General features: G+C 41.8%; 1 long non-coding RNA gene across 1 annotated transcript; it reads right to left on the bottom strand.

Annotated features, from left to right (window-relative positions):
* Positions 1-489: 489 nt before the first annotated feature.
* LOC134481701 (uncharacterized) lies at positions 490-7,723 on the bottom strand. The gene is made up of 2 exons (XR_010057440.1): positions 7,509-7,723; positions 490-674 (listed from the first exon to the last, which is right to left on the bottom strand). It is a non-coding gene; the product is annotated as an uncharacterized LOC134481701 (long non-coding RNA).
* Between the last annotated feature and the right edge of the window lie 3,071 nt (positions 7,724-10,794).

Here is a 10,794-nt window from a genome sequence, read left to right as displayed (position 1 = left end):
AATGAGGTCTTCATCCCAGACTACATGTGGATATCAGAGCGTGGTCAGTTGTCTAAGCTTCAGTGCAGTCTGGAGAGGAAAGGCAGGACTGACTCCTCATCCTCTGTGGGTCATAAGCTCCTTCTATACAACTCGATGGCAGTTTGCTAAGGAAAACCCTCAGATTCCCGTAAGTGTAATCTGCTTAAGAAACACCACATGGTGGCGTGCTCAGAGTGTCTGATATCATCCTACTTCATGGGAAGTGGTCTGGTCCCATTGACACACACACTCACACACACATATACACACACTCACATACACACACTCACACACACATATACGCACACATACTCACATATACGTACACACACTCACATACACACACTCACACATACTCACACACACGTACACACACTCACATATACACACTCACACACACATACACACACTCACATATACACACACTCACATACACACACACTCTCACACTCACATATACACACACTCTTTTCTTTTTTTCTTTCTTCATTAACAAATTTATTTAGGCGCTTTCATTGTTTCTACAAATTCCTTCTGTGAGTGCAGATTTTGAAGGTGTTCTCAGTATCTTCAGGGGTGGCTTAGTCTCTCTCCATTTCTCCTGCAGCACGGATGACTTTTGCTGTGCCTGTGACAAGTCACTTCCCTGTGTGCTGCCAATAGAGTTTTAATTAGGCGACAAATAGCATTATGGTGGGGCTTTCGCTGCTACTGTATGCTGCATTTATTAAGGATTACAAGAAACAAAACTTCATTTCAGGTTTTAATTTATTTTTAGATTTATTATTTTATTTTGTGTGTGAATATTTTGCCTGTCTCTTTCTCTGTGTCTGTGTACACATACACATAAACATACACCATATGTACATATACACATATGTATATCACATCCATGTAGCACCTGGGGAGGTCAGAAGAAAGCCTCAGAAGCCCTGGCATTGGTATTACAGAAGCTGATATACACACACTCTTACATACACACACTCACACACACACACTTACATACACACACATACACACACATGCACACACACACTCACATACACATACTCACACACATACATTCACACATACACACACACTCACACATGCATACACACACATACACACATGCACTCATACACGTACACACGCACCCACACATACACATACACACACACGCACTCACACACACACACACACACACACACACACACACACACACACATTTATTGAAAGTTTATTTCTCTCTCTGGGCCATTGACTGCCATTACGGTTTATTATATATTGTCAGACCTTAAACAGCCTGCCTATCATAGGAACACACTGGATCAGGCATTGACTAAATCCCATAAATGTAATAATGATGGCTTATGGGGAGGCCAGGCCAATAGGCTTGGTGCCAACAAACGGATGCCAATGTCAGCACAGAAACATCAACTCTAATACAATGTATTGCTATCAATGGCTTTGTAGTAGAGTAGCATCATTGGCACCAGTAGAAAATAGCCCAGCAGTCGGCTCTCTGACCCCCCCTGCCTCAGAGTTACTCATCCCGTGTCTTGTGAGTGCTGAGGCACGTGGTAAGTCTGTACATGGGGAATAAATGATCATTCATCGATGCTGATGGAATCCATGCTGTATGCCGCTCCATTCAAGCAATTATTTTAAATTTCACTTATTTCAATTCAATAGATCAAGATGGCACGCAATGTAATGGACGGCTGGAGGTTTCAACAACCTGGGTTAAAACAACCTGTGCTCTCAGTTCTGGGACAAGGAAGATAATAATGTCGTGCATTTCTATCGCCTTTTTTAGTTATGTGAGCACAACAAGATGCTAGCCTTGGTGTGCTTCCTGAATTTATTACAGAATTCCGTTCACACAGCACGCGACTCTTTCGTTCACTTGCCAGCTCAGTCCTGGCTCCGACTTTAGACTATCTCCTAAAAGCTTTCCCATTTTCATGAGAATGGCACAGCCCACAGAGGAGCTGGACTTGAACAAGACATAAAACTGATCCTCAGTCTAACTTGACATGACACAGCACTGCTGGGCTGCTGTGAGTCACGTTAGTGGAAGGATTTAGGAAGGTAAGTCCCCCATAAAAAGTGCTTTCCATGCTTTTCAGCCCCCAGGATGCTGGATTTCAAGAATACTGTGATACTTTTCCAAGATCTAGCTTTAAAACCCTGGGTCCAATGCTGTTTCTGAAGGACATTTGCCCAATGACCTACTCCTGATTTAGGAGTAGTTCTAGGTCATGAGCATGGCCATAATCCATAACTGAGCTTCTCCAGGACAACAACACCTACATGCATCCTAAGGCTGGTCCAGGTCCCAGTTTCTATTATTTTCTTACACGGTGTGAAAATCATACCCTCTTTGCTCTTCCACACATCTCTATTATCTCTATTTCACCTTAAATATGCCCGCATGTCCTTTAGATAAAGTCCCCTGTTGCCATCACTGGAGATTTAATGATAGGCATCAGATATAAGACCTTGTGTTCCACTATCACTGAAGAGGTTCACCAATGTAAGGGCCTTTCACCGTCACAGTACTTACAAGTATCCTAGGACTAACTTTTCCAAATGAAATTATGAAAGAGAAGTAAACAAAGGAAATAGTGATAGATTTAACTCCAGTGAACAGAGGGACACTTTCACAGATCACCATAACACGAGGACCAATCTGCACTAAGGGAGAGTTTGCTAGTTGTGCTGCTGTAAATGCAGGACCAGGCTGTCATTCAAAGAGACTACACGACTGAAAAGAAAATTAATAGAACCTTAGACAAAAAGTGGGGGCCAGAGGAACAGGCTGGCATTCAAAAGAAAGGAGAGGTTAAAAACAAAAACAACTTGCTCGGCCTAAAACATTTTGCCAAGTAGCAGTGAATGGCCATCGAGGCATCGGAGAGTTCACAGAGTTCAGATTCTGGGGTTGTTTAAGTCAAATCAAAGGAGAATCTTAAAAAGCGTCTGAAAACAGAGCCCAGATACATCCCAGATTGAATATTGACAACATCAAGTAGTTATTTGAATTCCAGGAAGTTGGAAGTTAGGCTGATCATAAATGGGACTGAGCCAGAGTCCAGTCATAGACCCCCTTCATCAATTCATCTTTGTAGTATGTATATGGAATAAACAAAATAAAATGATCATCATCACCATTACCATTATTCTGTGAGCTTCTACATGTGAGCTTCTAGATGCTTTTATTTCAGAGAACAACACTGAGTTTCTACATTGAGAAAGCAAGGAAATGTCATTCATAATTAAAATATGGTCCATAAACCTCTCAATGGTTCAGTTAATTGAATTAGCAACATGAATTTTGACTAGTTAGTTTATGTTTGTGTGTGTGTGTGTGTGTCTGTGTGTGTGTGTCTGTGTACACTGTTGTTATCCTCAGACACACCAGAAGAGGGCATCATATGTCATTACAGATGGTTGTGAGCCACTATGTGGTTGCTGGGAATTGAACTCAGGACTTCTGGAAGAACAGTCAGTGCTCTTAACCCTTGAGCTATCTCTCCAGTTCCAGCAACATGATTTTAAAAAATATATTTTAAAAATGCTAAAGGGTTTGGAAAAAAGAAATCTGTAATGGTAAAGAGAAGGGACACCGTAAGAGAGAAATATAAGCCCTGGAAAAAACAAGGAGACGGTTAAATGGAAAATGAAACATTAGAGACTAAGGTTTTCAATCGATTTAACATTGTGTGGGAGAGGAAAAGACATCAACAAAACTTTGGCAAATATCAATGAAAGTATCTCACTGCAGTGATCAGAGAAAGAATGAAAACAAAAACACATAAGGCATCAAAAATGTTAATGAGTTATTGAGCCCCGGAAAGAAAGGAAAGGGAATTTCTTCGATGAAATCATGGCTGAAAAACGTCCAAGTGTGATGAAAGTAGCACTCTGTAAGACCCCAATTCAGCAGCCCCCAGACAGGCAAACAGCGGGTCAACAAAGCCACCGAGGTGTTGCCACAGTCAAATTATTGAAAACTGAATATACACGGTGAAAAATCCACACCAGTTACCTGAACCATAAAACCATGAGAAGACTTCGTCAGATGAGGGGACTTGCATCTGGGGAGAAGGAAGAATCTTAGGAATGGCATGTGCATCATTAAACACTGAAAGGAAGTCTTTGTTTAGTGTTGTAAAATTTACATAGATGAGCATAAACTCTTTGAGATAAAATTAAAATATTAGGGTGGGTTTTGCAACACACAGAGACAATACAAAGTCCTCAAATTTAGTGTGGCCACGACATGGTGACTCAGGTCTCTGTTGACCATGACATGGTAACTCGGGTCTCTGTTGATTGTGACATGGTGACTTGGGTCTCTGTTCAGCGTGATAGGATGACTCAGGTCTCTGTCTTGCTTTTGGACCACTTACTCTATTTGTTCTGACTTTCTATGATTATGTTTCTAGTCTTCTCTTTTATCTTTCATATCCATATTTGATTGCATCATTTTCTATGTCTCCTCTGGGACTTAAAGTGTATACTTCTAACCTCCCACAACCTACTTTGAATGACTATTATAATTCTTAAGGAGAAAGGTATTTGATAAAAGTCAGTGTTTCTTGTTGCTCCAGCAGAGGACCTAGGTCCCAGCGCTCACAGGGTGACTCACAGCTGTCTAACTGCAGTTGCAGAGGACCAGATACCTCCTCTTGGTCTCTGCAGACACTGCGTGGACGTGGCAAACAGACATAAATGAAGAGAACATTCATATACATAAAGTAAAAAATAAACCAAGGGCTGTAGGGGTGGCTCAGCAGTTCAGAGCACTTCTTGTTCTTGCAGAAGATACAAGATCCCAGCACCCACATGGTGGCTCGCAACTGCCCATAACTCCAGTTCCAGGGGATCTGGGGCCCTCTCCTGCTATCCGCAGGCACCTGGCACACATGTAGCGCACAAACATAAGTGTGAGCAAAACACCCAAACACATAAAATAAAGTAGCTTAAAATACTTAAAAATAAATCTTTAAAAGATTCCTGAAATGTAGAAACTGGAAAGAATTTTCTTAATAATAAAATAAGAGGGCTAGAGAGATGGCTCAGTGATTAGAGCACTGGCTGCTCTTCCAGAGGGCCTGAGTTCAAATCCCAGCAACCACATGGTGGCTCACAACCATCTGTGATGAGATCTGATACCCTCTTCTGGTCTGCAGGCATACATGTAGGCAGAAAGCTGTATGATGTATACATAATAAATAAATACATACTTAAAAAAGTAATAAAATAAAAATCTTAAAATAATGCCATGAGGCTAACATTATACAATGATGAGAGAAATCTCTTCAGATTGGTAACAAAACAGAATTTTGTCTTCATTATTTGCATTCAGATTGTATTTTATGCTTAAGGAAAATGAAACAAAAACCCAAAACTATATAGATGAGGGAAGTGTGTGGAGGTGATCAGGGAGGAATGGGGGATGGTCTGCATGAGTGGGTACTGGGAGAAGGGAGGCTGATATTGGGGTGTAAAATGCATAAATAAATTTTTAAAATGCAAAAACAAAACCCTCAAAACATAAAGGTCATAAAAATTAAGTAAACCCTCTGATTATATCACAAAATTCCTGTTAGTACTCAGGAATCTTCAAAAACACTATTAAGATGAATGAATTAGTTTGCAAAGTCAAAAATTCAAAGTCAACCCAAAAAAAAGGAATATATCTTTCTATATTCACCAACCCACATTTTGAAGACATTAAAAAACAGTTTCAGTGACAGTATCTTCAACAAGCAAACTATTAAGAAGTAATAGTTTTATTACTTTTAGACTACTTTTATTTTATAGTTTATTTTAAACAGGATTAGATAAAGGCAACAATAGATCAACCGGGCAGACCAAGCAACCAGTTGGTAGAGAGTGAACCTAGGAAAACCCATGGAGATGAAGAAGAAGTCAGAAGGACAGACAGACAGACACTCAGAAAGTAGAAGGGAAAGACATTCAGACTGAGGGGTTGTTGAGGCACCGTGGAGAAGGAGAGCTTGCTTTTCCTTTTGGGACATAGGCTGAGGAGAACAGTCAGCTGGGTGCTTTCTCTGCCACTTTGAGCTAACAGGCTTTCACCCAGTCTTTATTGGTAAAATCAAACGTTTGAGATTTTGTTTAGAACAGCACAAGTCCACTACATAGGTTATAAACTTTTCTGAAAGACTTTTTTAAGTCCTAAGTAAAGAAAAACATCATGTTTACAAATTCAAACTCTGTCAAATTTCCTCTCCCTAAACAATTTAATTCTAGTCAATGGGAGCAGGTGCGAAGACTCAGGGTCAGGCATTGTGTGAATAGAGAATGAGTCTCCATGAGGTCTCTTCCTTCAGAGCTCAGGGAACCCCAAGGAAGACATGAAAGAAAGGCTGAAGGAGTCTGAGGGGATGGAGGACACCAGGAGGTCACAGCCCATTGAATCAGCTAAGCAGGGATCATATGGGCTCACAGAGACTGAAGCGGAGCCTGCGGGTCCTCCCCATAGTTGTTGCATTGTTACAATGTTGCATATTTGTTCCATTGTTACACATTTTTACAATGTTACACTTGTTAAATATTTGTTACTTTGTTACGTTGTTCCATATTTGTTACTTTGTTACATTGGTTCATAGTTGTTGCTTTGTTATGTGGGGCGTTGGTGGTATAGTGGTGAGCATAGCTTTATTCCGTTTGTTCCATGGTTGCTACTTTGTTACATTGTTACAGATTTGTTACATTTGTTAGTTTTGTTACTTTTGTTATCCTTAGACTCCTACCAGTGGGATTGACTGTGCCCCTGACTCTTTTCCTCCTGTTGGGTAGTGTTGTCCAGCTTTGGTCTGCAGGCTTTTACTTTGCTGTACTGCTGTTCTGTTTTGCTGTTTGGTTGTTGTCTCTAAGAGGCCTGAACTTTTCTGAAGGGAAGCAGAGGGGGAAGTGGAGGGAAGGGAGAAAGGAGGTGGGAGGGAGTTGGGAGGAATGGAGGGAAGGAAACTGTGGCTCAGGGTGGGAAAGAAGAATCTACTTTCAATTTTTAAAAAGAAAGAGAACAAGAGATAACAAGTGAAACTGGAAATGTAAAATAGGAAGGATCCAGAAGAGCCAAAATAATTACAAAAGAAGATCCAGTTAAGAAATTTTTAGTCCCAAACTTTGTGACTTCCCAAAAGTTTAAAATAATGAAACACTATCATAATGTTATAAACACATGCGCACTGTTAGCGGCCTCGCTCAACCACTCCAAAACTAGTTCTAGGTTTGTCTCGATTAATTTTTTCACAAAATTATTAGCTAACCTAATAGGGAAAGAAACATGGTTTCCATATATGGAGGTGGAAGAAGCTGGTTAATGTATGGGAAAGCACGCATGACATCCACACCATAGCCAGACCCAGCTTAGAAGGTGTGCTGGTTCCGTTTTGTCACATTGATAGAAACTAGGATCTCTTGGGAAGAGGGAACCTCAGTTGGAAGATTATCTTCATCAGACTGACCTGTAGCCATGTCTGGGGCCGAGCATTTTCTTAATGATTGATATGAGAGAGTCCAGCCCCCTGTTGGGGTGCCTCCCCTGGGCAGGGGTCCTGGGTTGTATAAGAAATCGAGCCCTGGGGATAAGGCGGTGAGAAGCTCCCCTTCATGATTCTTGAGTCTCTGCTTTGGCTTCAGCTCCTGCCCTGCCTTCCTTCCATGCTGAGCTCGTGGGGGCGGGGCGGGGGATAATTGTGGGCCAAACAAACCCTTTCCTCCCCAAGTTGGTTTTGGTCATAGTGCTTTGTCATAGCAACAAACGCAAAGTAGAAAAAAAATGAATCTAACCTCTACAAGGAAGACAAAGCCACAGAACTTTGGGGATCACAGGGAATATATTGTCATTGTGAGGCACTGATGTCTTAGAGTGCACAGAAAAGGCCCACTGATCTTTAAAGGAAACAACAGACAAATTAAGCTGTCAGAATTAGAATGATGTCTTTAGTAAAGGATGATGTTGTAAAATAAATAGATCATCATTTGGAACAATATAATTGTCACATGTATATGTGATATTGTAAGTAGTATCTACAACTTAGTAGTAATGAGGACGAACAATCCGATAACATTGATAGAAGACGTGAATGGATACTTCCCTACATTGATAGAAGACGTGAGTGGATATTTCCCTATGAAGATACAGGTGTAGACAATGCGCACACGTCATTAAAGACATTAGCAATCAGAGAAAAGGCTAGTTAACACCACGAGGAGACTCGTAACTGCTCAAAATGATTTGCCCGAGGGACTGTGAGTGCTCAGCCATAAACAGGACATTTCTGTTAGCGCCCTTCTTCCCACCAAAGCTCAGGAAACATCAGAGAAGAGACTTCGAGAATGTGGGAGCTGGAGGAGGAGTGCTGTGGAAACCTATCTTCTGGAGGGGACGTGGCTGTTGTACTCAAGCTCACAGCAGCTCCAGTTACCTGCAGAGAACCTGTGTGAGAGACCAAGACAGTCAGGACTCCAGCATTGGTGGAAGGCACTGAGGAGGTCCCACCCCTAAATGAGAAGAAACTGACAGTAGACAGCTACTGGGGAGGACGGGCTCCTGTTAGATGCTGCATGCTTTTGTGTGTGTGGCCACAAAGCTGCAGACATGTGAGCACTAAGCTTAGTAAGTTATTCCTTTTTAAAAGCAGGAGATGAAGCTTAGGAAGAGGACATGTTGGGGCTCTGGAAAGTAGAGGCTGATGTGCCCTCATTTCATTGTGTGCATTTGGTTACCATTGTGAGATACAACTTAGCAAGATGGCTAAAATTAAAGAATCATAGCAGAAACTACTTCTAAAAGGGATCTCTATACTACTGGTAAGAATGCAAAATAGTACAAAGTATCTTGTGATAATTTATTACAGAGGTAAATGTTCATATACCTTTTAGCCTAAGACATTTATTTCAAATATTTATCAATTAAAAATCATCCTCTAAAAGATGCACATAACAACTGAAGCTAGAAACCTTTAAGTGAACATTAATGGGAGATTGAGTAAATATAAGAATAATTAATTCAGCAATTAAAAAAACCCTGACCCACACAGCAGCCATGAAAACCACAGGTGTCTTGGGAATGATAAAAAGTGAAGCCAGATGACCACCTGTTATGGGGATCTGTATTTGTGACGTATAAGTTAGGCATAGCTCATGTACCATGGTAGAAATTAGAGTGGAGACCGATTGGGAGATTGAAGTATGACTAGCAGAGGGTGTAGGCTTCAGGTTTTCAAAAGCTACTTTAACAAGGATTCTCAAATGCTTCGACAGCCCCTTCTAGCCCATTGTCCAAAGGTAGGGGAGAAAAGGTAGTAAATAGGTGTCTTAGTCAGGGTTTCTATTCTTGCACAAAACATTATGACCAAGAAGCTAGTTGGGGAGAAAAGGGTTTATTCAGCTTACACTTCCACACTGCTGTTCATCACAGAAGGAAGTCAGGACTGGAACTCACACAGGGCAGGAACCTGGAGGCAGGAGCTGATGCAGAGGCCATGGAGGGATGTTACTTACTGGCTTGCCTCCCCTGGCTTGCTCAGCTTGCTTTCTTATAGAACTCAGGACCATCAGCCCAGGGATAGCACCACCCACAATGGGCCCTCCCACCCTTGATCACTAATTGAGAAAATGCCTTACAGCTGGATCTCATGGAGGCATTTCCTCAAGGGAGGTTCCTTTTTCTGTGATAACTCCAGCTTGTGTCAGGTTGATACACAAAACCATCCAGTACCATAGGACAAGGGGATGCAGACCTCTTTAGAAGTAGTTCTTTGGGACCATTCCAATCTCTGTCAGGGTACCGGCAGTCCAGTTCAAAAGAGTCACCAAACACAAATCAGCAATAGCAGCACAATCCAGCAAACAGCACTAGGTATTGACCATATCAGCATGAATCGGCGGGAGCAACCAGGTCTAGCTGGAATGCTAGGAGTTCTCTGCAGGCCTCTCTCAATGACGTAAAGATCAGCAAAGACTCAAGACCAACAAAGAATTGCATAGCTGGTTATGCAAGCCCTTGTCACCGTCCATTGAGTCCCATTTATACTCTCTCTAAACATCACGTGTCCTCCCACGGGTCTTACCTCAGCAAAACACCACAGAAGTCTGCATCACATGACACAACCAGAAACTTCCATTTCAAGGGGGGTATAAGTGACTTGTTCTGTTGCTTACAAAAATATAGTAATGATAAGTGAAAGAAGGACAGGTTTATTTTTGGCTCACAGTCCCAGGCTACGGTTCTCAAAGTGGGAAACCATCACAACAGGAGCTTGGGGCAGCTGTTCACACTGTCTTCACCGTCAGGAGGGGACGAATGCACATGCCGCTCTGCCCTCATTTGATTTGGTTTGTCAATCAGGAGGTGTCTTCCTACGTCTATTGCCTAATCTAGAAAACTCCTCCAAAGTGTTCCCAGAGATTTATCTCCATGGCGATTCTAAATCCTACCCAGTGGTCACAGTTAAGCATCACACAGGGGGTGCCAGCAGCTTCTTGCACTGGTGGAAAAGTCCAGATTGGAACGTTCCAGAGATGTCAGAGGTTTGAGGGCATCTCGACCTCTTAAGAAGGTTCTATATTGTCTTCATAATTATCATTGTGGGAGGGGAAGAGAACATCATTTTCTGCATGAAGAGAAGGTCACCACCAAACAATGACATAGACAGTCACAGGAAATGACAGTAAAAAGGGAGATGATGAGTTCAAGGTTCTGGGAAGGTTCTTCAGAAGGATGAACTTTTATCTCACTGAGAACTA

Source organism: Rattus norvegicus, chromosome 14, assembly GCF_036323735.1.
Source record: "Rattus norvegicus strain BN/NHsdMcwi chromosome 14, GRCr8, whole genome shotgun sequence".
NCBI classification, from domain to species: domain Eukaryota; kingdom Metazoa; phylum Chordata; class Mammalia; order Rodentia; family Muridae; genus Rattus; species Rattus norvegicus.
Note: the sequence above shows the minus strand (reverse complement) of the source record. Positions and strands in the feature narration are given on the sequence as shown.